The 24,090-nt window shown below is 42.7% G+C and overlaps 1 protein-coding gene across 13 annotated transcripts in view; it reads left to right on the plus strand.

The window, feature by feature from the left end:
* SGMS1 (sphingomyelin synthase 1) overlaps window positions 1–24,090 on the plus strand; it is a 305,701-nt gene that overhangs the window by 23,697 nt on the left and 257,914 nt on the right. For 8 of the 13 annotated variants that reach the window (XM_067025115.1, XM_059054011.2, XM_067025107.1 and 5 more), the window contains exon 2: window positions 12,015–12,109. The gene's annotated coding sequence lies outside the window, so the exon portion shown is untranslated. Of the gene's footprint in view, window positions 1–365; window positions 793–11,371; window positions 11,478–12,014; window positions 12,110–24,090 lie in introns of those variants that run through there. The other 5 variants (XM_067025117.1, XM_067025116.1, XM_067025119.1 and 2 more) reach the window with 2 other exon arrangements.

Consider the following 24,090-nt stretch of genomic DNA (forward strand, 5'->3'; position numbering starts at 1 on the left):
GTTTGATGTGTTTTGGTATATATATGTTATTATTATTTTTGAAACAAATATCCCATCTCCACTGGACTGTAAGTTCAGGGACCTTGCTGTCTGGTGCTTAGGACAGTGCTGGGTGAGGGGCAAACTCCAAATAAACACTGTGAGTCCTTCTCCAGGGCCTTGCCCTCCCTTCTTCCCAGAGGTAACACTGTCATGGATAGGATAGCAAGCCACTGAGGAGGGAAAAGTATCATGCTAGTTCAGCCAGTGATAGAAATGTGCGTAAACTCAGGACTGCCCTCGAGGAATTTTTGTGCCATGATGTAAGATAGGACAGATGAATTCAGAAATAGCTCCTCTAGAAACCAGAACATTCTCCCTGCATTTGCAGAGCCACAGAGTGGCTGGTTATCAGAAGTAACTGTTGGGATGAACTTTAAGAAGCAGAGATGGGGCTGGGCTTTCTAAGCTGACAGGACAGTTGAGCCAGAGCTCAGCAGTGGCAACAATTCCAGGGATTGGAACTAGGTAGTTCAGGGTGGCCTGGGCTCTGTCATCGGAAGGGAGTAGCAAAAGAAGAATAAAGTGGCCACAGAACAAGACTATTGAGCTCTTATTACATATAACTAATAGTACTAGGCCCTTAATGCGGCAGCATAGCATATTAGATGAAAAACCGACCTTCTGGAAGCATACCATCCTGGATTGAAGTTTAGTCCCCTCTTTTTCTGGCTGTGTGGCCTGAGGTCAGCCACTTAATCTCTCTGAGCTTCAGTCCTGATGTGAGGGCCGTTCTCACTTTGGCTACTGAAGGTAAGAGCACCAAATTGAGTTCTTTTTTTTTAACATCTTTATTGGAGTATAATTGCTTTACAATGGTGTGTTCGTTTTTGCTTTATAACAAAGTGAATCAGCTATACATATACATATGTCCCCATATCTCCTCCCTCTTGCTTGCGTCTCCCTCCCATCCCTCCCTATCCCACCCCTCTAGGTGGTCACAAAGCATGAGCCAATCTCCCTGTGCTATGCGGGTGCTTCCCACTAGCTATCTGTTTTACATTTGGTAGTGTATATATGTCCATGCCACTCTCTCACTTCGTCACAGCTTACCCTTCCCCCTCCCCGTGTCCTCAAGTCCATTCTCTACGTCTGCGTCTTTACCGAACTGAGTTCTTGCCCAGACATTCCATTCTGTTTTAAGAAGCCATCTTGCCTGTGGGCATTCAAAATAGGCAGCTAAATGATGAGAAATGTGACTTTTTGGTTGGTCACAAATGTACAGAGTGACCTCATGTACGTGAAGTCACGTACAGGGTGACAGTACAAAGTGAGCTCAGCTTGCCCGCCAAATCTGCACTTCTCTAGTACCTTGTGAAAAGACCATCTTCTTCTAAGGCATCAAGACCAGAACCAGGGAGGCACCGACAATTCCTGCTCCTTTACCCCTGTGTCCCTCCAGTCGCCAAAGCAAGGTCATTTTACCTCTTTATTATCTATCGTATTCATCCACAGTCCCAAGCCCTCATTGCTTCCTGCCTGGATTTCTGTATGTACAGCTTTCCACTTTCTGCCCCGTCTTTATTCCATTCTCCCAACTGCTGTCATAGTCCTTTACCTCACCTGCAAGGAGTCCCTCAGCCACGTGAGTCCCTGCTTCCACGTGTTCGCGGTTCCCATTGCCCTTAGGAGAAAGCCTGAGTATCATCTGAGCATGCGTCTCCATTGTTTGTCCCTTGTCATCCTCGCTTACTCTTTCCCTTCCCTAGTGGGTCCCGCTTCCATGCCTCTGACCCCTTAGAAGACCTTTCCCCTGCTCGGCTTATCTTGTTTATTCTCATGTTTCAAGACTCGACTCAAGCATCACCTCCTCTGTGAGGGGCGCCGCCTTCCTAACCCACCCAGCGGTCTCGGCTGGGCTCTCCCCCCGACGCCTGTCTCTGCTGTTCCACCAAGCGCACTGGGTTGGGATGGGCCACTTAGCTGTTTCCAGAGTGAATGCGCTTGAGAGCACAGCCTGTTTTGTTAAAAAAAAAAAAAAAAAAAAATCTCATGTTTCTTCATGCCTAGCCTGGTGTCTGACACATAGGAGCCTCTCAAAAAAGATTAGTAGGGTATACACGGATAAGAAATTACTTTTTTATCTTCCCGAAACCAGGAAGACTGAAGCTGGGTAACAGAAGCGTTCTTCCTTCCCACCTTTCTGTCTGTTTCCATTCCAGCATCTGCTCAACAGCCCAGCTGTGATGGAAGAGAAGCATATGGTTGACTTGAAAGAGGCAGTTGGGATGTGACTGCATGTGAAATATATTCACCTGCCACCCCCCCCACCTGCCCCCCCGTACAGGATGGCAGCAATGACACCTCATATTTGTCCTTTTGTTTGCATTCTCCTTAAGTGTCTCCACAGACGTGATCTCATCTGGTGCGAGGGGCTGGTAGCCTGAGTGCTGGATGGGGGCATGTGATAATCCCAGCTTTGTAGATGCAGAAAGGGAGATAAGGAGCGGAGAAATTTGCCCCAAGTTAGTGAGCTGCTAGTGGCGGAAGAGACCAGACTTTGAGCTGAAGTCGCCTGCCCTTTCTTCTCTTTTATAACCGGGAGAACTGGGTTGTATCAGATTGGTGTTTTCACCTATCATCATTGAAAAGGAAGATGGGCAGAAGAGGTGGTGTGAAAAGTTTCCTGTGCATTAATTTTGCTGGCAGGTGTGCTTTTTAACTGTTAATTTCCCTAATCTTCCTTCGGTTCTGGTTAAGTGCTCAGAGTGGTAGTGTCATTGGGTTCATTTGGCTGAAATAGCTGAGGCCCATTAAGTGGTGTTCTGGGGCCTGCTTTGGGCAGAGATGAAATTACCACATTTTACTTGGTCAGTTTGGGAATAGTATTGACTTCAAACAATTTTCCTGCTTCACAAGCTAATAAAGTGACAACAATAAAAACTTAATCCTTCTTAAGTTGTACTCTTTACATTCTATTAAATGCTTTAAAATGAATTTTTTTTTTTTTTTCTGTCTGGAATTGCGGAGTCTTTGCGTAAACTTATGCAGGACAAGAAAATGGCTCGCTAGCATTCAACAATCACATTGTTAGCTTCCAGGAATTTATAAATTTTGAAGGGGCTTCCCTGGTGGCGCAGTGGTTGAGAGTCCGCCTGCCGATGCAGGGGACGCCGGTTCGTGCCCCGGTCCGGGAAGATCCCACGTGCCGCGGAACGTCTGGGCCCGTGAGCCATGGCCGCTGAGCCTGCGCGTCTGGAGCCTGTGCTCGGCAACGGGAGAGGCCACAACAGTGAGAGGCCCGTGTACCGCAAAACAAAAACAAAAACAAAAAACTTTGAAAATTGCAGGCTCTGAAGTGGGCTGTTGCAGGGAAACCACACCTACTTGTTTAAATTAAATTCTGGGCTCCTGAGAGCAAAGATGAAGGCAGAGTGTGATTGAAAATGCAAGGGCAAAACAATTAGGACTCAACCAAGGTGTGTTCAGACAGCAAGCAAGTCTTGGATGGTAGTCTTTCGTTTACTTTTTTTGTGGCGGGGGGTGGCGGTTACTCTCTCTGTTGATCTCTGGCAAATCTGTCTAGTTTTGTTGTTTTATCAGTCCTCATTCTTCTTGATCACTGAGTTATTTCAGCCCCTCTGTCCGCTGCCTGCATGGAACCTCTCTTCTCTTGGCTTTTATTATACAAGAAGTGGTATTCTCAGCCTCCTCCTGTCTCTTGCCTGCTAACCGCTACTTCTGCCACCATCTACCATCCACACTCATCAGTGGTTTTCACTTTGTTTTGGTCCCTGATGGCGTTTGTGTGGGTACATAGTGGTTTTTCCATATCTGGGTGTTTCTACTTGTTTGTCCTGCTGTCTTCCCAGTTTCAGTAGCTTAAAAATAAATTGACTTTGCAGTGTTTGTGGTGGGAAAGATCACTTGTTTCATTATCTCGTGTTAGAATTAAGTAAATTAAAGCTCAGGGAGGAGACGTGACTGGTGTAATTTCGCACAGCCATCATATGGCAAAATCAGGCTAGAAACCAAGGTTCTTAACCGTCTGTACATCTCAGAGCCTCTGCATGGACTTCTCACTCACTGACTCTTCACGGTCTCCTGTACCATTACTGTTCCCTCAGCAAGGAACTTCAGAGCTATTTGACCTTCACATGTCCCCTCCTTCCCCACAAACCAACCTACCAAATCTTTCTCTGATTTAAAATTTTATTCTTTAATAATTAAAGAAATTTACCAACAGTAAAATTCACTTTTTTTGGAGCAGGTAGTTCTGTGAGTTTTAACACATGCGTATAAACAGCATATAGAATAATCTATCGCCCCTCAAATTGCCTGGTGCTGCCTTTTTGTAGTCAAACTCTCCCCCTCCCCCTGACTCCTGGTAACACTGATCTGTTCTCTGTCACTACAGTTTTGCCTTTTCCAGAAAATCATGTAAGTGGGATTATATGGACTATATCCCTTTGAGACTGACTTCTTTCATTTAGCATAATGCGTATGAGATTCATCCATGTTGTATGTATCAATAGTTTGTCCCTTTTTATGACTAAGTAGTATTCCACCACTGTTTGTTTACTCATTACACCAGCACTGTGTGAGAATCTTAGTGGCTCTGCATTTTTGCCAGCATTTTATATTGCCAGTTTTAAAAATTCAGCCATTTTGATAGATGTGTAATGGTATCTCATTGTGATTTTAATTTGCACTTATTTCTCTAATGATTAATGATGTTGAACATCTTTTCATGTGCATATTTGCTGTTCTTCTGCCTGTTAGGTATATCTGTATATCTCCTGTCCATTATGATGTTTACTTCACCCATGGTCATTGTCATAACCTTATCCCATGTGGTTATTGTGCCTAGCTTTCTGTGTCAACATTGTTTCCCAGGTACCCCAGTATGTTCCAAGGTCAAGGCACTGAGCTAGGAACTTTGTGTACATAGTCTCATTTTACTCTTACAAAACCCCCTGTGAGATAAGTGGTGTCTTCTATTTTTTTATGGAGGAGGAATAAAGACCCCATGTTCAACAGATATTTATTGAGTACCTACTATATGCTATGAGCCAGTTATTATACCCATTGACTAGTTCTGTGACTTTGGCAAGTCATTTAATTGCTGAGTCAATTTTCTTATCTGTTAAATAGGAATCTATATCACAGTATTTTCTCTCAGGGTGATTGAGCAGAGGTTTTAAAGAAGAACATAGAAGGTCTGGCCATGGTGTATACTGAGGATACATTGGCAGTGGCTGCTTCTATTGTTCTCTTCAAACACTTCATACTGCCCTGAGGCTGTTTCTGCCCCTTGCTGGCTACCTTCCTCTGGAAAATAGCCCCGTGGCGGGTCTCCTCCTCCACTCTGCATCAAATATTAGAACCAACACAAGATTCAGCCTTTTGTTTTTAAGAAATATGTTCTGTGGTTGCTCTGTGTAGCTCACTAATGAGTTGGCATCAGTTGGTCGAGAAAGAGATGGGATTGGACAAATTTTGAAAAGCAGACCTACAGTGCTGCAGTTACTCCTTCATCCCTCCTCTAAAGGCAGAGGACCAGTTACCATGGAGATTGCTGGTAGCTAACCTGGGGGCTGTGTTCCTAAATTCACATTTCTTACTTTGAATACCTAACCTGAGGTATGGCAAAAGGGGTATTAGGGAGGGACCTTATCTCTCAGAGCAATGGTGTGTGTAGTGTTGCTGGAATGTTTTAAATTTGTCATTTACTAGTCATTTAATCAAGCTTCTTTTCTTTGTTAGCCAGATAATTTGGGATGATTTCCAGGAAACTGGAAATACTTTGAAGAGGGGCTTGGTATTTGAAATGAGTGCTTAAGATTCTCTAAAGTCAGAAACAGAAAAGTTAAATGAGCCAAATGTTTCACTCTGAGTCCATTCCAGCTTCAGTGTTTATGTAAGAATGTCTAATTTTACTAATACCATAAAGGGTTGATCTAGTTGGCAAGGTTATTCTGTTTAGGGTGGGACAGAAAGAGAAAAATCATAATATTAGTAAAAAAAAAAAAATTATCATGGTACCAAGATGGCCTTTTACAAATTGTCATCATCCATTATGGAGTATGAGAGGCTTTGTTTGTGGCAGCAAGGGTGTGGTTAAAATTGGCTCCCTGCTTTTGCCTCTTCGGTAGCTAGAGCACGTTTTCAATTGTTAAGCATGTATCCAACGCTTACCATGTTCCAGGTCTATGTTAGCTATTAAGTCTCCTTAATCTTCACAGTAACCGTCTGAAATAAAAGATAGCCCCATTTTACAAAACATCATGTGGAGAGGCCATTTGACTTACCCAGTGTGACCCTGTAAGGAGGTGGCGTTGAGCCCTGGTTCTCTGACTGTGCCCGCTGCTCTTATTGGAACCCACTCTGCGTCGATCTGCCTGTCACGGAGGCATGACAGCTGCTGCCTGCTGAGTGCCAAGAAAGCCAGCACACCTTCTCCCACTGTGGCATCTGTTTCTCTCATGGGGGCTGTTTCCAAGACCTAAGGTCAACACTTGCCTACCACAAGCCCTGAGACCGGGTAATTTTATTTTGTCCAGAAGGCCCATTGTAGAAAGAACATGAACTTTAAGTCAGAGAAAATGTTCAAGTGGTGTCTCCACCGTTTTGTCACTATTGCAGGGCCTTCTGGCTGGTCTTGGGGGACTGAAAAAGCTGCCTAGAGTAGTGGTTAAGAATGTGGATTCTGGAGTAAACTGGTTTCAAATCCTTGTTCTATCAGCTGTGTGACTTATCAGCTGTGTGACTGTGCACAACTTAATTGCTTTCTATGCCTCAGTTTCCACCATCTGTGAAATGGGTGTAGCAATAGTTCCTACCTCACAGGGATAAATGATTGTAAAGAGACAAATAAGAACTGTCAAGAGGTTGAGTTGAAATAACCCCATTTTGGTCATCTTGGTCATCTAGTGCCATTGTTTCTTTCAGTGACATGATAACGAGCTTCTTTGAAATTTATAGTAACTTTCTTCTCTCCTTCTTGCCCAAAGTGAAAGAATTTCACATTTTTTGTATTTAATGCCAACAGAAGTATTCGCTACCATGATTTTACTAGAAAAACAGATTAAATTATCACAAAATTACTATCTCCACCTAAGAAATTGAATTAGTAAATCTAAAAAGGATGTTTTCTTTGTCTAGAGAATACCTAAGTGTTTTTTGTAGAATTACGACACATAAAATTAGGTATAGTAAACAACAATCTCATTTTTTAGGTGACTATATGAAAAACACAACCAATTCTATATTAAGAAAACAACAGCAACACCCTATTTCATTGAAATGATTTGACTCCCCTTCTTTAATCTTGAATTTGGCTGGGTTGCATTTGAATTAACTTTTTTCCCCTTCAAGTTGACAGCAGTAAGAGGGGACCATAGCTGTGAGTCCACCAGGAGGACAGCAGTCTCTGAATTGAACGTAGGTCTACAAGTCAAATTTGACTGATACCCTTGGGCAGCGTGGTGCTGGCTGAGTCTGCATCCTTATTCCGAAGTCTGTCCTGATGTCCTGTGACTAATATGTTCCAGCTGTCTGGGTCACTACTTTGGAGTACTATTTATTTGCAGCGGTGATGCTGCAAATAGGAAAAGCTTTCCCTTTTGTTGGCTGAAAGCTTTGCTGGTAATTAGCAAAACAAGCATGTCTCTTATTTGGAGAGAGACTGGAAAAGCGGCTGAAGAGTCAATTGTACGTAACCACTTTGGAAAACGATCTGGCATTACCGGGGAGAGTTGAACATATGTGGTCCCAAGCCCAGCTCTCTTCTCCTAGGTATACGCCCTGGAGAAATTTGCTGTGTGCACCGGGGGATGAGCACTAGAATATAAATGCAGCATCATTCATAATAGCAAAAACTGAGAAATCCCCAGATGATCCTCAACAGTAGAACAGAGCAGTAAATTGTGGGTATGTTCACATAGTGAGAACTATATGGTGGTGAAAAATCAGCTACAGTCACATGAGTCAACAGGGATGAATCTCAAAATCAAAATCTTACGAGGCGAGTCTGGAATACATATGGTCCTGGTTTCCTTTGTATTAGGCTTAAAGCCAGGCAGAACACAACAACATATTGAGAATACAGATGTGGTAAAACCGTACAGAGGAGGAAAGGATTGACTCAAGATTCAGGCTTGTGGTTATCTCTGGTGGGGAGAGTGGAGGGGTTGAGGTACAGGAAGGGGTACACAGGCCTTTTGTTTGTTTGTTTGTTTTAAACAAAAGACAAAACAGAACCCAGCACTACCAACTGGGTATTAACATACATGGGATTCATTTGGATATTCTTTAAGCTGACATATGTTATTATATTAGTTATCACTGCATAACAAGTTACCTCAAAATTCAGTAGTTTAAAAGTGATAAACCTTCATCATCTCACACAATGTCTGTGTGGGTCAGGAAACCAGGAGCAGCTTCGCTGGATGGTTCTAACCGGGGGAGGGTCACATGGGGCTGCAGTCAGGATGTCAGTGGAAGCAGCCATCGTCTGAAGGCTTGCCTGGCCTGGAGGATCTGCTTCTCAGAAGGCTTACTCACCTGGCTGTTGCAGGAGGCCTCGGTCCTCACCACGTGGGCCACCCTCTAGGGCGGCTGGAGTGTCCTCGTGACCATGACGTGGCATAGCCACACATGCCAGCCCTATTCAGTGTGTGTGTGTGTGTGTGTGTGTGTGTTGGGGGTACTTCACAAGAGCCTGAGTGCCAAGAGGCGGGGGTCATTGGGGGCCATCTGGGAGGCTGGCTACCACGGTAGGCACTTTTAATTTTTTTATTTTTAAAATTTTTTTATTGTGTGTGTTTGGTCTTCGTTGCTGCTCACGGGCTTTCTCTAGTTGCGGCAAGTGAGGGCTACTCTTCGTTGCGGTGTGTGGACTTCTCATTGCGGTGGCTTCTCTTGTTGCGGAGCACGGGCTTTAGGTGCGCGGGCTCAGTAGTTGTGGCTCGCGGGCTCTAGAGCGCAGGCTCAGTAGCTGCGGTGCACGGGCTTAGTTGCTCCGCGGCATGTGGGATCTTCCTGGACCAGGGATTAAACCCGTGTACCCCGCGTTGGCTGGCGGATTCTTAACCACTGCGCCACCAGAGAAGTCCGGCACTTTTAAATATATTTCACAATAGAAAGTTTAATTTAGAGACAAACTAAATTGGTCAGCCTATTTTTCTTTAGGAATGATGCAGGCATCCATTTAAATGAAAATTACTGGAGATGCTGAAGGTGTTACCAATCAGTATGGGTTTGAAGAAACGTCAGTGGTTTAATTTGAGTAACTAAGTGGCAGAGCCTGCCTGACGGGAATGTCCAAGGGGCAGGGAGCGGTGGAAGGGCGGTGAAGAGAGGAACTTCAGTAACACTCACGCCAGGACGTGTGGTGTAGAGATGGGATTGTATGTATCTAGACTTCATCCCACCTGTACCTAGATCTGGCAAAAATCTGGGACTCCTGAGTTTGAAGCGAATTCTCCAAAGCAGGGGCCATTGGGAGCTTCCTGGACGCACTGTGATGCTAAAACCTCTACCAGCTTCACACGTTGTCCCAAGACCATCTTTAATGAAAACGGAGATTCCATCCCTCACTCCCTTCCCCCACATGTAAGGGTGTGGCTGGAAATGAACTAGGCAAGTAAGGATAGGAGTTTTGGCTTTAAAATTCATGCAATGGGTGCTCCCCTGGTGGTCCAAGGCGGTAAGACTCCACACTCCCAGTGCAGGGGGCCCGGGTTTGATCCCTGATTGGGGAACTAGATCCCGCAAGCTGCAATTAAGAGTTTGCATGCCTCAACTAAAAGATCCCGCACGCGGCAACGAAGATCCTGAGTGCTGCAACTAAGACCTGGAGCAGCCAAAAGAAATAAATAGATATTAAAAAAAATTCATACAATGATTGCATTCAACTCCATAATGCATATCTGTTTCAGTACTAAGAACTTTAATATTACTGATTCACTTGCTTATCTTTCCCTCACCAAAATCCATGAGTAAAGTTGATGTTTCCAAAGGTACATCATGTTTTTTCCCTTGGTTTTGTGTTGCTGTTGGCGTAACTTCTTGGTCAGTATTCCTGGGGTCCAAGTGCTCTCGTTGGTGAAGCATTGAGTCATATCCTATCTTTTTCTGTGAGTTGCAACATCCTTGTGAACAGGTGTTCCAACCCACAGGAGAGGTAGCTGCCTGGAGAGGTTTTCTCAATTTTTAATACTTAAAAAAAAAAATTTATTTATTTTTGGCTGCGTTGGGTCTTCATTGCTGCACGCAGGCTTTCTCTAGCTGTGGCGAGCGGGGCCTGCTCTTCGTTGCGGTGACTTCTCTTGTTTACGGAGCACGGGCTCTAGGTGCACAGGCTTCAGTAGTTGTGGCATGTGGGCTCAGTATTTGTGGCTCTTGGGCTCTAGAGCACAGGCTCAGTAGTTGTGGTGCACGGGCTTAGTTGCGCTGTGGCATGTGGGATCTTCCAGGACCAGGGCTCGAACGCGTGTCCCCTGCATTGGCAGGCGGATTCTTAACCAGTGCACCACCAGGGAAGTCCAGAGGTTTTCTCAATTTTTAATCAAGCTAGTGAGCGGAGGAGACAGGACTAAAAGCCAGGTGCTGGGGTCCCTGACTAGCTTTCCTCAGACTTTTGTACACCAGCACCTTCACATGGTAGACATCAAAACCTCTAAACCTTTGCGCATTGCATGCAGAATTTTGGTGATCAGCAGATGAAGGGCCACTTCAGGCCATCATGCAGGGTAGTTTTGATGCTGCTTCCACCTTTATTGGCAGAGCAGTCAGTGTCCGTGCCGTTATATTTTATTGTATTTTGCCTTTTATGAAAATGAAAGGAAAATCTTCAACAGCGAGTGGTAATTGCCTTTTTGTGTGGCAGCAATAAAAATTACCTGGGGTGCCATGTGAACCTTGTTTTACTTTGGCCAATAGCGTGCTTTCTTGAGAAAGAAGGGAGAAAAATGAAATACGTATATATAAAATGTCAAAAATACATTAAGGGTTATTGTGTTTCAAAGGGAAGTATAATGACTAATAGTCATTAAGTAATTGGTAATCATAATTATAGTATTATTGGTACTATTAAGAATAACTATTAATATATACTCACAGGGAGTAAACTGCAGCATGTGCATGCACCTCTCCCCCCCTCCGCCCCTTCCCCACAATGACACGTGGCTCTGTTGTTGGGCTGTTTGGCTTTGAGTTTGGTTTTCAGGAGGGTGTCATGTTATGGGGTAGGGAGCGTGGGGACGGCCTGTGAACTTATGTTCCCTTCCTAGCTGATATAAATACTGTGCTTTCTCCTTTCCTAGTGAGATAAGCCCTGAGCTTGAGGTCAGAAGACCTAAGTAGCAGTTTCACGTCTGACGTTTTCTAGTTGAATGTCCTGTATCATCTCTGACACTTAGCTGCCTTCTCTGGAAAATGGAATCAGTAAACACCACTTGCCTCACAGGGCTGTGGCGAGGATCAGATGCCAATAGGTAATGCCAAGAGGTGAGGTGTGGTGGAGGCGTCAGGCCCCCGGGCCGCTGTGCCCTAGAGCACGTATTATAGTCGAGTGTAGTAGTAGATCCGGTCTGAATACCTTTGCCTGGAAGGACTCCAGGAAGAGCAGCCCGTCTGGTGTGGTTCTGTTAGGGTACATGAGTGCCTTCTGAGTGTAGTCTCAGAATCCAAGGTCAGAGTCAAGCTCAGGTTCTTGAAGCCCCAGTTTTTGTTCAAGTGGAAGTTGAGGCTACATCACTGCCCTGAAATTTATGTGAATTAAAAGAAACTTACTGAGGAATTCCTTTGTTCCAGAAGTTCCTCGAGTGGGTCAGGCCAGTGGTTGCTCCCTACATTCAGTATGTGATGGGATGATTTTTTTCTCTTTTCACTTTTCTCCTTGCTTAAAAAACAGTTTCAACAGAATTTTAACCTCCAGCCTTGACATATATTAAGAACACTGTCTCAACTGAAATGGCATTAACTTAATAAAAACCTTTGGTGGTAACGTGTTGTTTTGCTTATTCTTGCAGGGCGAGGGCAGCATGAACATCCATAAATGTGCCTCTGGGCATATTTAGCCATTCGTTTTTGATTAGGAAAAAGAAGACGGCCATCCACTTGAAAGGTGAGTAAAGATTTCTGTGCATCTTTTTATTATAAAAATGTTCAAACATACTGAAGGGTTAAAAAATGTACAGTGAGTTTACATTTAACAGTTGTTAGCGTTTTGCCACATTGTGTCTACGTGTGTGTGTGTGTGTGTGTGTGTGTGTGTAGTAGGTTTCTCCTGTTTTCTGCTGAAACTTGTGAAAGTAAGTTGAAGAGATCATGACATTTTATCCTCAATTCTTGGGGATGCAGTTCCTAAAAATAAGAATATTCTCCCCTGAGGGACATTTTAGAACATTCATAAACTCCATGACAGAATCATTTAATTAAACACAGTTACAATTTCCTATTAAAAGATGTAATTTTGAATTTATGTTCCCTTCCTGGCTGATATAAATAAGGTCAGATTTAAAAAATATTTAAACAGTGACTTACTTAATGGACAGACCTATGTAGTGAATTTGTTTGATATGAAAAACATCTGGATATAAAGGATTGGAATTTTCACTATGCGTGTGCCCTGTATAAGAGAGGATTACTGTGCTTTCTCTGTTCCTGGTAATCTGCCCATCTGGCCCGCTGTAGCTGATGTTTATTGTTAGGTCAGAGGATCTGATGACTGACTGCTCTTCCCTCCTTCCTGACCAGCATTCACAAGTAGACCAGTCTCTGTGATCTAATGTGATCAAAGGTCTTAATTGATTTTTTTTAGCCTGAACTTACAAGGAGAATGGGAAAAGAATATGAGTGGTCATGTCCAGTTGAGCTTAGTATATTAAGATCAACATTAGAGAGAATCAGAATGATTCCCAGCCCCATAATTTGACTACCTGAGTCGAAACTTTACATAAAGTCTTAAAGATGTGTGTTCAGCTCTGATTGTAGTTGTACGTATTACCCACGAGGGCCGTTTACACAGTCCATTACAGCTCTGTGGTGCTTGCAGGGTTGCTGTTGCTGTTTTACATTCTAATCTCAGTTACATTTTGTTTACAGTATCTTCTTCTGGAGGCCCTGAGTGTTGAAGCATTTCTTCATTCATGTTTATGAACTAGATTTACCCATTTAGAGCGTTATTTTAAAAGAAGTCTATTTAAGTGAGCTATTTAGGGCAGCGGAGTTCTCTTAATATTTTCATTTCTGATTTAGAACAAAAAGTTAGTGACAGTGGTAAAGTTTCTGAAACACACTAACTTTCCGAGGATGCTGGGACTGGAATTACAGGTATCTCAAAATGATCTAGTTTGCTTTCTCACTGTTTGGCCTCTGTCTGGTTATGCTTAGAAAAGATGAGGAGGCGTGCCTGGGGCTCCACATGAGGCAAGAGGCTCTGAAGGATGGCGGAAGGGAAGGCATATGGGGCTCTGTGTGCGGCCTTCAATTGGCTCTCTAGTCTTGGACCACTTAGAAATGGGAGAGTGTTTTTTTTTTTTAAATGTTCTATTGAAATAGCATATATATACAGAAAATATGCATATTGTAAGTATATAGCTCAGTGCAGTTTCCAAACTGAGCTCATTAATGTAACCAGAACCCAGTTCAAGAAACAGAACATTTTCCCCACAGCCTCATGCCTCCTCTAGACACTAGATTCTGGACATTACCCACTTGGTGGGGAATTACTCTCTTGACTTCTAGGAGCATAAATTACTTTGCCTGTCTTTCTCTGTGTGTGTGTGTGTGTGTGTGTGTAATGCAGATTGTAGTCTTCTGTGTCTGACTTTCCTCATTCAACAATGTATTAGAAAGATTCCTCCATATTGTTGCATGTATTTGTAGATTGATCATTTTCATTGCTGTAGAGCATAGCATTGTGTGAGAATCCAGCAGTTTATTCCTTCTGTTAGATGCAGGTGGTTTTTTGGGGTTCATCCACTCAGAGCACCCTGTGGCAGAAATGAGGATTAACCAAGGTTTTATCCTCATTGTGGTTACCATTGAAGTGTCCCGCGTTGCCCAGCCTCCGCCCAGCTTCTGCTGTGATACGAAGGAGGAATCCCGGCAGCCGATAGAAGGTTGCGACAGTTGGAAGAGATTGGTTTTTCAGTCCTGTAATGACTCCTCTTGCTTTTCCTGTGACTCGCCATGTCCCTTTTCTCTTTGTTCTCAGCTGGCACGTTTTCTCCATCCTTTTGTCTGTCATTGTAACTCTTTCTACACCCCATCCAAGGAGATAGTAACTATATCAAACAGTAGGCAATCAATAAATATTTAAAGTTCACTGGTTGTTGATATTAGGTGTTAGATGAAGGGTGAAGAATTGCAAGTCATGGGCTTGCTCTTGAGGAGCCTGTGTTGTGCTTACAGATTCATAGGTACGGGTATGGGCCACATCACTGGAAACCAGTTGTACTGTAAAGTTCAGGATGTAAACTCAAAGGCTTGCGTGGGCCAGGCTTGTAACATGACGGAAATTAGTAGGGGGCGGGGTTGCTCAGTAAGGAGTGATGGAGCTGTGGGAAATGAGTATATATGCTCTGCCCAATTTTTGACCCGACAAAACAAAACATGTCTGGCTGAATTTAGCAAGTCCACCAATGTCCAACCTTTAGGGAATAGAGTGTTCATTATAAGAAAGTGGTTCCCATGGGATTTGGGTGTTTTTATGGCCAAATTCTGTTTTTGTAAATGACGTTTTATTTGAACACTGTCGTGCTCATTTGTGTATGTATTGTCTATGACCGCTTTTGTGCTACCACAGCAGAGTTGAATAGTGAAAGAGATTGAGTGGAGCATTTGCAACAGTGACCATATGGGCCACAATGGCTAGAGTATTTACCATCTGGCCCTTTGCATAAAAGTTTGTCAACTCCTGCTTTACTTCATCGAAGCAAGGACATAGTAATAATAACCTCTGTAGTCAAGAAATAGTGTGAGCCCATTACTTTTAGTGTTAATGCCTTTATTTATTCATTTATTTATCCAACAGATACTTACAGAGTGCCTATTGTATGTCAGGTGTAAAATGGTGATAGTCAGATATGCTTCTTGCCCCTGTGGGCTTTATAGAGACCCCTATGAACTTGAAGTTCCATTGTAGGGTTGTGCTTTTTGTGAATCAGAACAAAAGTGTAATATGGAAATAGATTTAAATCCTCAAATTTAAACTAATATGTCAGCTATTTTTGTTAATTTTATAAATTTGATGAACACTTATTCTTTATAATCTAATGGTTAATTCAGTTATAAAAAAGTATGTTGTATGATATCATATAAATAATTATGTGTTTAGAGGTCCTAATTGTTTACATGTGGTAACAAAGATTGTTTGAAAGCAGCCTGTCTGGACAGGGCTGTGATCTTTGAAGAGCTTACCAAAGCAAGCCAAGCAGACCTTCAGTCTTAGGCCATGATAATAAGAAAAAATAAGCCTCAACAGAAGGAACAGCACACAAGGTAATAAAGTTTGGAATGTAGTTAAACAAATTTATCTTTGTTGGTATGCTTATCTACTTGCTTACTCGAGGTCATTAAAGTTTTTTTCTTCTTAATAGGAGGCTATAGAGTGCAATGTAATGAACATAGAAAATAGAGAAATATTTTTAAGTTTTCTCCAAGGAGTGTGAAACTGGTTTTTAACATCATTTTCACTCAATTAGCATTTTTATATATGCTCATATATGATTTACAGGTGGACACTTGGGCTATGACTGACCTGTCACCGTGTGTGTAATAGCTGTGTGTAATAATTTGAAGATGTGAAAATGCACGAAGTCCTGACAGTGTTAATGCACTGCCTTAGGAGCCGTCTGATGTCAGGTGGCATGCTACTTGCACCTTCTGAGGCTGTGGTCTGGGTGACCAATGGTGCTTTCCTCTGAAATCTAATTATGAGAATTTGTCTGAAGGAACTATAGGGAAGGAATGTTAGCTGATGCAATGAATAGTTCAATGAATATGATTAAAACTAGTACTGGGGCTTCCCTGGTGGCGCAGTGGTTGAGAATCCGCCTGCGGATGCAGGGGACACGGGTTCGTGCCCCGGTCCGGGAAGATCCCACATGCCGTGGATTGGTCGGGCCCGTGAGCCATGGCCGCTGGGCCTGTGTGTCCGGAGTCTGTGCTCCGCAACAGGAGAGGCCACAGCAGTGAGAGGCCTGCGTACCACCAAAAAAAAAAAAAACTAGTACTGATTTCTTCTGTTGCCAAAATTAATAAATATGGTTAAGGTTTAGTTCCTCTTCTTTATGAGGAAGAAATGATATATACACCCATACACAACTTTCTGCTTCTTGTGTTTAAAATGTTTTTAAAAACTCAATCTTATTCTTCATTTTGGTGGTTTTTTTGTAGTGGTTTGGATTTAGGGGTAACTGAAAAATGAGAAGACCGAGAGGAGGTAAATATCACAGTTGTTTTCCTTGCAAAGCTGAAAACTGCAGGCTTAACTGCTTTGGTTAAAAATAAAGTTCTATGAAACAAATTTGATGATAGGCCAGAACACTTGATCTGTGGCATTAAAAAAACTGGATCTTCTGTTCTACATAATACAGAGTTCTTCTGTCAAGAACTCCAGCTCCAGGAGTGTTTAATTTGTCAAGGCTAGCTAATTAACATTTACTTTCTCAGTCTCTCAAGTTTTATTTTTGGAGAGGGAAAGGACTGAAGTGCAGCTGAATATAGCTTGATAGAGCGAAACTTGTTTTAGAAAGAGATCAGGATGATTCTCTTGGTTGCAAGTAACAGAAAACCCAATTCAAACTATCTTAAGTAAAAAGATTTATTGGTTCAGGTGGTTGAGAGTCTAGAGATGGATCTGACTTCAGGAAGGGCCAGATTGGGGATCCAAACAATGTTATGAGGATCGTTCTTGGCTGCATGTTCTTGGGCTACAGGTGAGACCTCCAGCAGCTCCAGGTTGACGTCATTGCAGTGATCATCCAAGGCGCTGCACAGACGATGTTCTTGGTCTGGTGCCTAGCGCTGGACCAGTCACTGTGGCCAGGGACATGGGCCCATCCTGATTGGATTGCCCAGGTCATGTGTGTCACACCTAGTGTCTGAGGTGAGCACCTCTTCAGCTGAAGAGGAAGCATTGATTGATGACAGCGGGGTATGGTTCCCACCAGAAGTACAGAAATTAGGGAGGGTCAGTGGATGCTGGGAGGCAAACTAATGATAATAATAATAATAAAAATGTATCTTTTTATGGTTTGCAAAGCATTTTCAGACCTGAAAGAAGCATCAGGGAGGCAGGATAAAGAAGTGATTAAGAACATGGATCCCGGGGCCAGACTGTGTGGGCTCAATGATTAGCCACGTAAGATTTTGACAAATACTTAACCTCTCTGTGCCCTAGTTCCCTCACTGCGCAATGGGGATAAAGGCATCTACCTTATAGGTTCTGGGAAGGATGAAATGAATGGGCATCTGTAGGGCACTTAGAACAGTACCTGACACGTGCTGGTCCTTCTGTCCCTTGCTACTGTTATCTTTGAGACGGCCCTGCCAGCAGAGTGACAGGTGAGCTTGTGGAAGTCCAGGGTCGCATGGCCTGTAAAGGGGGCACCGACGTCAGTTAGGTCTCCTGACTTCTTCCCTGTCCCCACAGGTGTCTTTATGTAGTGATTGTGGACCGTTTGGATTAATAATCAATCAAAGAAGCAGAGAGGGAAAAACTCTTACAAAGTAGGCCTGTTGTTTGGATGTACCTACGTGTACAAGCCGGGCAGCGTTACTTACGTTTCTATTTGCAAGCCGATCTTTAGCTTCCCAGGTACAGAGTGCCCCCAGGGATATTTAGGGGACGTCAGTGGGAGGACATTGGCACAGAATTTTTCCACCCTGGTGGGCACAGGCTTGGGACAGTCAGCCGTATCCAGGGTTGGCACTCACTCCGGAGATGTTTGCTGATTGTTTAATCAGAGCCAGTAATTCTGAGCTTTAGAGGAAACCAAGATTTTTGTGGTTGGGAATTTGAACCCATCAGTACGGTGTGAGGACGTAATGTCTGACAGAGAGGCTCACACCACCCCAGAATGCTGCTTCCAAGGCCTTTAGCCAGTTCTGTCTAGAAAAAGACACCATTTTCCTCATTAAGAATATATTCCCACAATGGTGAGACAGTTTTGTGGGGAAATTATTCAGATGACTTAATGAAGGAGGCTTGCCCTGGGGACTCAGACTTTGGTGTGACCCAGACATCTAAGGAGGGTCATGTTGCTTTCCGAGGATGTAGACAATGATTTCTTTGTACTGACTGTGGACTCAAGACACTGTGTTACTGTGGATTACCTTTAACACACCACCCCAAATATGCAGCTCTACATGAGAAGAAAAACTTAGCAGAAACCACAATTTTGGCTCTCCCTACAGTGCTTTTGTTTTGAGGAAGAAGGGTGCGCTTGGGCATTCCCAAAGCTTGCTTCATGGGCTGACCCGCCCACTTCCCTGCATGAAAAACTCTGCCCTGCGGTGAGTGGCCTGTCCTCCCTCGCTGCCAGTGTGCCTGGTATGTGGGAGGTGCTCAGATATTTCTTGAATGAACAAACCTATTTGAACTATGCCTTTGTCTTCATTTTCAGTTTCTTTTGACAAGAAATTGTTTACCGTGTAGATGGCTTCAGGAATTTCGGCTCTGAGTCTGACATTACCTTCTGTGTGAACACACCACATTATGTTGCTTCTTTAGGTGAAGGTGGTGGTGTTTGAGTATTGATTCCAACACCTGCTTTTACAATGGTGTTTATACTCCAAATAACAACACCTATTCAGAGAGTAAAGGGATTAGCTACTAATTCTGTAGAAACGAGCCTTGGTTTGCTAAATGCTTGTGGGAATCCTAAAAGGTTCTTAGATTTAATCCCAATTACTTTGTTCTTCGGTCCTTGGGAGCTTTTTGTCTTGTTTAGTAGTCTGGGATTGAATATTAATAGATTCTTCATTGTCTTTAACCTGACCCTGTTTTATAGCTGAAAAAACAAGGGCAACCTTGTTTCCTGTAAGTCAACAACAAAAGTAATAACATTATTATTCATTCTGTGATGGGTACTGCCCTGAGTTCTTTTATTGATTATCCTGTTTAATAGTCTCAACAGCTCCATGACCATTATTTTGTAGATGATGGAAGGGAGGCAGAGACAGAATGTGGCTGAGTGGCCCCAGGCCTGCTTGTGGTGCACACACACGCTGTACTGCCAATTGGCACGGGCCACTGTCCGGGCCAGGGGCTCTCAAACTGCCTGCACATTGGAATCACCCTTAGGACTATAAAAGCACTCCATGTCCAGCTCCCCCCTCCCCCGCTCATGGTTTTATTTACTTGCTCTAGGATCTCAGGTGAAGGTGCTGTGCGTTCAGGATTGAGAACCTTTGAACCAGAGCAGTGGTTCTTAAAATTTGGTCCTCAGCACAGCGGCATCAGCATCACCTGGGCACTTGTTAGAAGCAGAACTTCTTAGGTCCCACCCAAACCTACTGAGTTGAAACTCTAGGGTTGAGGTCTAGCCATCAGTGTTTTAACAAGCTCTCTGTGATTCTTTTTTCCTTAAGTTGTAAAATACATAAACGTCATCATCGTAACCATTGTTGAGTGTACAGTTCAGTAGTGTTAAGTATATTCACATTGTGCGGAAGTAGATCTCCAGAACTTTCTCATCTTGCAAATCTGAAACTCTATACCTATTAAACGGTTCTCCTTTCCTCTCTTCCCCAGCCCCTGGTAAGCACCATTTTACTTTTGTTTCTGTGAATTTGGCTACTTTGGATACCTCGTATAAGTGGAACTCCAGGTGAGTGTTATGGACACACAAGTTTGAGAACCTTGCACTCCAAAATTTGATGTGGCTTATCTCCCTTTAGACTCCTACCATATCATTCGTATCAACCATACTGTGCATGTCAAACACACCTGGCGCGCGCCACTCTCTCGCCAGTTTCTGCCTCTGCCCCCTGTTGTTCTGTGTCACTCATCAAGTCACTCAACTTCCCTGAGCTAGTTCTTTCTTCTTTATAAAGGAGGTAACCTAACTTGCAGAGTCTGGTAAAAGTTAAATGATTAGACACATGTGAAAGTACTGTGTAAGCTATCAGGTGGTATACTAAATATTAGTATATGAAATATTAGGTATAGAAATATCTTTTTAAAGTGTAGTTTTTGTTTTTATTGAAGTTACACAAGCTTGATTTTTAAAGGGTTATGTAGTTCCACAAGGCCTCTTATCCCTTTTATGGTGTTGCTCCCCCCTTGCCCCTCAATTTCTTATTGGGCATTTATCTCATACTGTGTAAACAGGATTCATAGGTACGCTATATAGTATAGTTTGATTACTTTAACTTTCCTGCACACAGATTTTTCTTGGATTTAATAATTGTCTTGTTTTTAAAAATTTTGTGCCCTTATCATTAAGTTAGCCACAAACAGCCTTCCGTGTGAATCTCCTCCCAGTATCTTAGGTATTTTATCAGTTTTATCTTCTTGATGTTATCTCACCTGGAGTCTTAGGCCCTGCACCAGTCTAGACCATGTCCTCTCCAGGCCTGCTGTGCACCACGCCTCGAGATGGACTCTTCCTTCAACACCGCTCTGGGGATTTCTCTTATCTTGCTTCTCTGTGGGCTTCCCTGTTTTCCACATTCCATATTCCCTTCTTTCTTGGTTTATTCCCTTATTTTGGCAGGCCACATGCTCTGTAACCTTCTTAACAAATTACACAGGAGGTAAGACTGAGTGGTTTTAGGTCTGAGAGCATTATATACATATATATACATATATATATATATTTTAACATCTTTATTGGAGTATAATCGCTTTACAATGGTGTGTTAGTTTCTGCTGTATATTTATATTTAACGTACAGTCAGGTTGGTATAGAGTTCTAGACTGGAAGTCTCTGAACCTCAGAATAGTGAAATATGTGCTCATTGCCTCCAGGCTTCCCGTGTTAGTGGTGATAAATCTGAGACCTTCGGATTCCCAGTTCTTGTCAGGTGACCGATCTTTCTTACTTTTTCTCTCAGACTCCTGGTTCTTCGAGATAATGTTCCTTGGTGGGGAGGGTCTATTTTCATGTATTGTGCTGAGATCTGAATGGGCATTTTCAGGCTGGAAACTCACCTCTTTCATTTTTAGGCATTTTCTTGAAGTCTGTCATTACTGACTTTTCCCCCTCTTTTCTCTGTTCTTTCCTTCTGTAATTCCTGTTAGGTGTTGACTGACTTGTACTGTGACTGTGATCTTTACTCCTGTTTTCCACCTCTATTTTTAAGCTGTTTTCTTAGAATATTTCCTCAACTTTACTTTCTAATCTTTCTATTAAATTTTTAATGTTTGTTATCATGTTTTTGTTTTCTGGCAGTTCATTTTTTTGGTTTGTTCTTCTCTGGATGCCTCTATTTTATAGAGTCTTGTTTTTTTTATAAGAGTATTCTCTTAGCTCTCTGAGGAGATAATTATACTTTTTTTTTTTTCTTTTTGAAGCTTTCTTTTTCTCATGATTTTTATTAACTTGCTTTTTTTTTTTTTGCGGTACGCGGGCCTCTCACTGTTGTGGCCTCTCCCGTTGCGGAGCACAGGCTCCGGACGCGCAGGCTCAGCGGCCATGGCTCACGGGCCCAGCCGCTCCGCGGCATGTGGGATCCTCCCGGACCGGGGCACGAACCCGCGTCCCCTGCATCGGCAGGCGGACTCTCAACCACTGCGCCACCAGGGAAGCCCAGCTTGCTTTTTTTTTCCTGTTTGTTTCTGTCTTTCCTATTAGATACTTTCTTTATGTGGCTGATGATCCTTGAGTGTCAGTTCATGTTTAAGAATGGGGCTTCATAAATTGGAAGATATGGCTTCTTTGGGTCTGCTACGTCAGTTGCCATTTCAAATTGATTTCCAGCTTTAAAAAGTTTAACATTTAAATCTCTTTTGTTATCTCTGTCCTTGTGGATTTATGCCTTTAAAAAGCAATAACTGTTGTATTGGGGGTTTAGGAGAGAGAGGAATTAAATATGTGTGTCTGTCCACTGTCTTTAACTGGAAGTCAATATAGAAGTCTTAAAAATCCAGGGCAGGACTTGTAGTGTTGGTATTTGGTCAGACACATACCTGCAGTGGTGAGCCTTAGCTGGTGTTCTTTTATTTTTAAGGCGTGATATATATTTAGATTGCCTCAGTAGAGATCTTGGCTTTCTTGTTAACTCTGCAGCAGCTGCCTCTTTTTCTTGGTTAAAGGCTTTCATTTCAGATGTAAAATACCAATAAATTTATAAATAATTGGGCTTTGAGAGAAAAAATAAGAATCCTTTAAAAAAATCCTTATTGATGTTTCTAAAAGCAATTTTCCGAGGGTAAGCATCTAATTTTTAGATTAAAATGCAGCTGACACATTAAGCCTTCTTACATGAAAAGCCCAATAATAGGCTTTAATGCCATTTGTCCTTGACCACCCACAAAGGGCACTGCCGCAGGCCAGAGGGATTGGACATAAATACAGCATGGGGAGTGAGGCTGTGTTTGTGACTTTGATCCCTAGTAAATGCTTCAACAAAGCATTCAAGCCCGGATCGTCAGAGAGTAGGTAAAAAACTAACCTTAATTCTGTTAGCAGGTCTCTGCAAAAATTAAGCAGGTTTGGGGAGGGCAGTGCGGTTCTTTTAATATAGGCCAACTGACCTTGGGTTATTGGGTTATCTCCTGATGTGCCCCTTGTGGTGATAAATTCCGTTGCTTTCTGTCCTCTCTGAACATTGGGCGTGTCCTCTGGCAGATACCCATGCTTCCTTCCCGCTTACTGGGGCACAGCCCCTCAGAGGAATGCCTTGGTCATTGGGTGATAACTGAGATGGTAGTTCCTGGCCTGGTGGCGATTAGATAACAGAAGTTCGTTTCAGAATTGCAGCTCTGCACAGCAACAGCTCTTCAATAGCTATAACTTCACCACTGGGAAAGGAAAGGAAAACCTCTCTGCTTCCATGCTGATTGCAATGGAAGCTTGCCCAAGATCCTTTTTTTTTTTGTGCAGAGCTGTGTGCAAAACTGAGAAATTGCTTTCTCCTTAAAATATGGACCTTTTATTACTCTATCAACCTTTGGGGAGATCAGATTCACAGTTTACCTAAGTTTAGAAAGTCACTCACTCTCATTATTAAAGCCACCAACAATCTAGGGGTAATTTTAGTTACTGTCTTGAGGTTGAATTAAAATTAATAGGAGCACAGTACTGTAGATCTTCCTTGTTAGTTGTTGAGTTTTTTTAAAAAGCTAAATATAAATAAATTATGAATTCTTGTCAGTTAGGAAGGGACCCTTGTTGTTAAATTAGCAACTCCTCTCTCTATATTGCTGTGTCCTTCTCTCTTAATATATATACAGTAGCAAAATGACCTCCTGGCGCTGTGTCTGTTACTTCACAGGCAGAGACCAGAGTTTTTAGTGCTAAGAGGGAAACTTGCAAATGATGACAAGTTAGCTGACCAATGTCCAGCCCGAGTTTTCTGAGTTGTGTCACCCTCGTTGATTATCAGCATTGCTGCCTCTGCCACGCTTCCACTTTTAAAGCTCTAGCCCAAGCATGAGCAGAATATTTCCTTGGTTACTCTCAGCTTAATTGAAGCAGCCTGAGTTTTCTATTTTCTGCATTCTGAGGGTCAGTAATGGAAACTAAACCTCTGTTTTTTTTTTTTTTTTTTTTTTTTTTTAATTAAAAGGAGAGCTACAACTGTTCTTTGCAGAAACTGCCAGCTTCTGATCTTGCTAGAGCTACTTCACTCCCAGGGCTTAAAGCCCCAGCTCTGTGCAGTATTTATAGATTCCTGAATAAGGAATCAAGGAAGAAGCAAATATGTATAGTTTCCAAGTGATTTACATTATATGCCCTGTGGCATTTTATTATTTAAAATTTCGTTCTGTTGCCAACATGATTTTGGCACTTAGTATGTGATAATTATGATTTGTATTCTTTAACAAACTTCTGTCGGCAGAGGTTTATCACGTACATACGTTATAGTGTAATGTATACCATCAAAAGTGCTATCAAGAAATGAAGGGTTAAATTTATGAGACAGATAGTT

This window comes from Kogia breviceps, chromosome 2 (assembly GCF_026419965.1).
Source record: "Kogia breviceps isolate mKogBre1 chromosome 2, mKogBre1 haplotype 1, whole genome shotgun sequence".
Taxonomy (NCBI): domain Eukaryota; kingdom Metazoa; phylum Chordata; class Mammalia; order Artiodactyla; family Physeteridae; genus Kogia; species Kogia breviceps.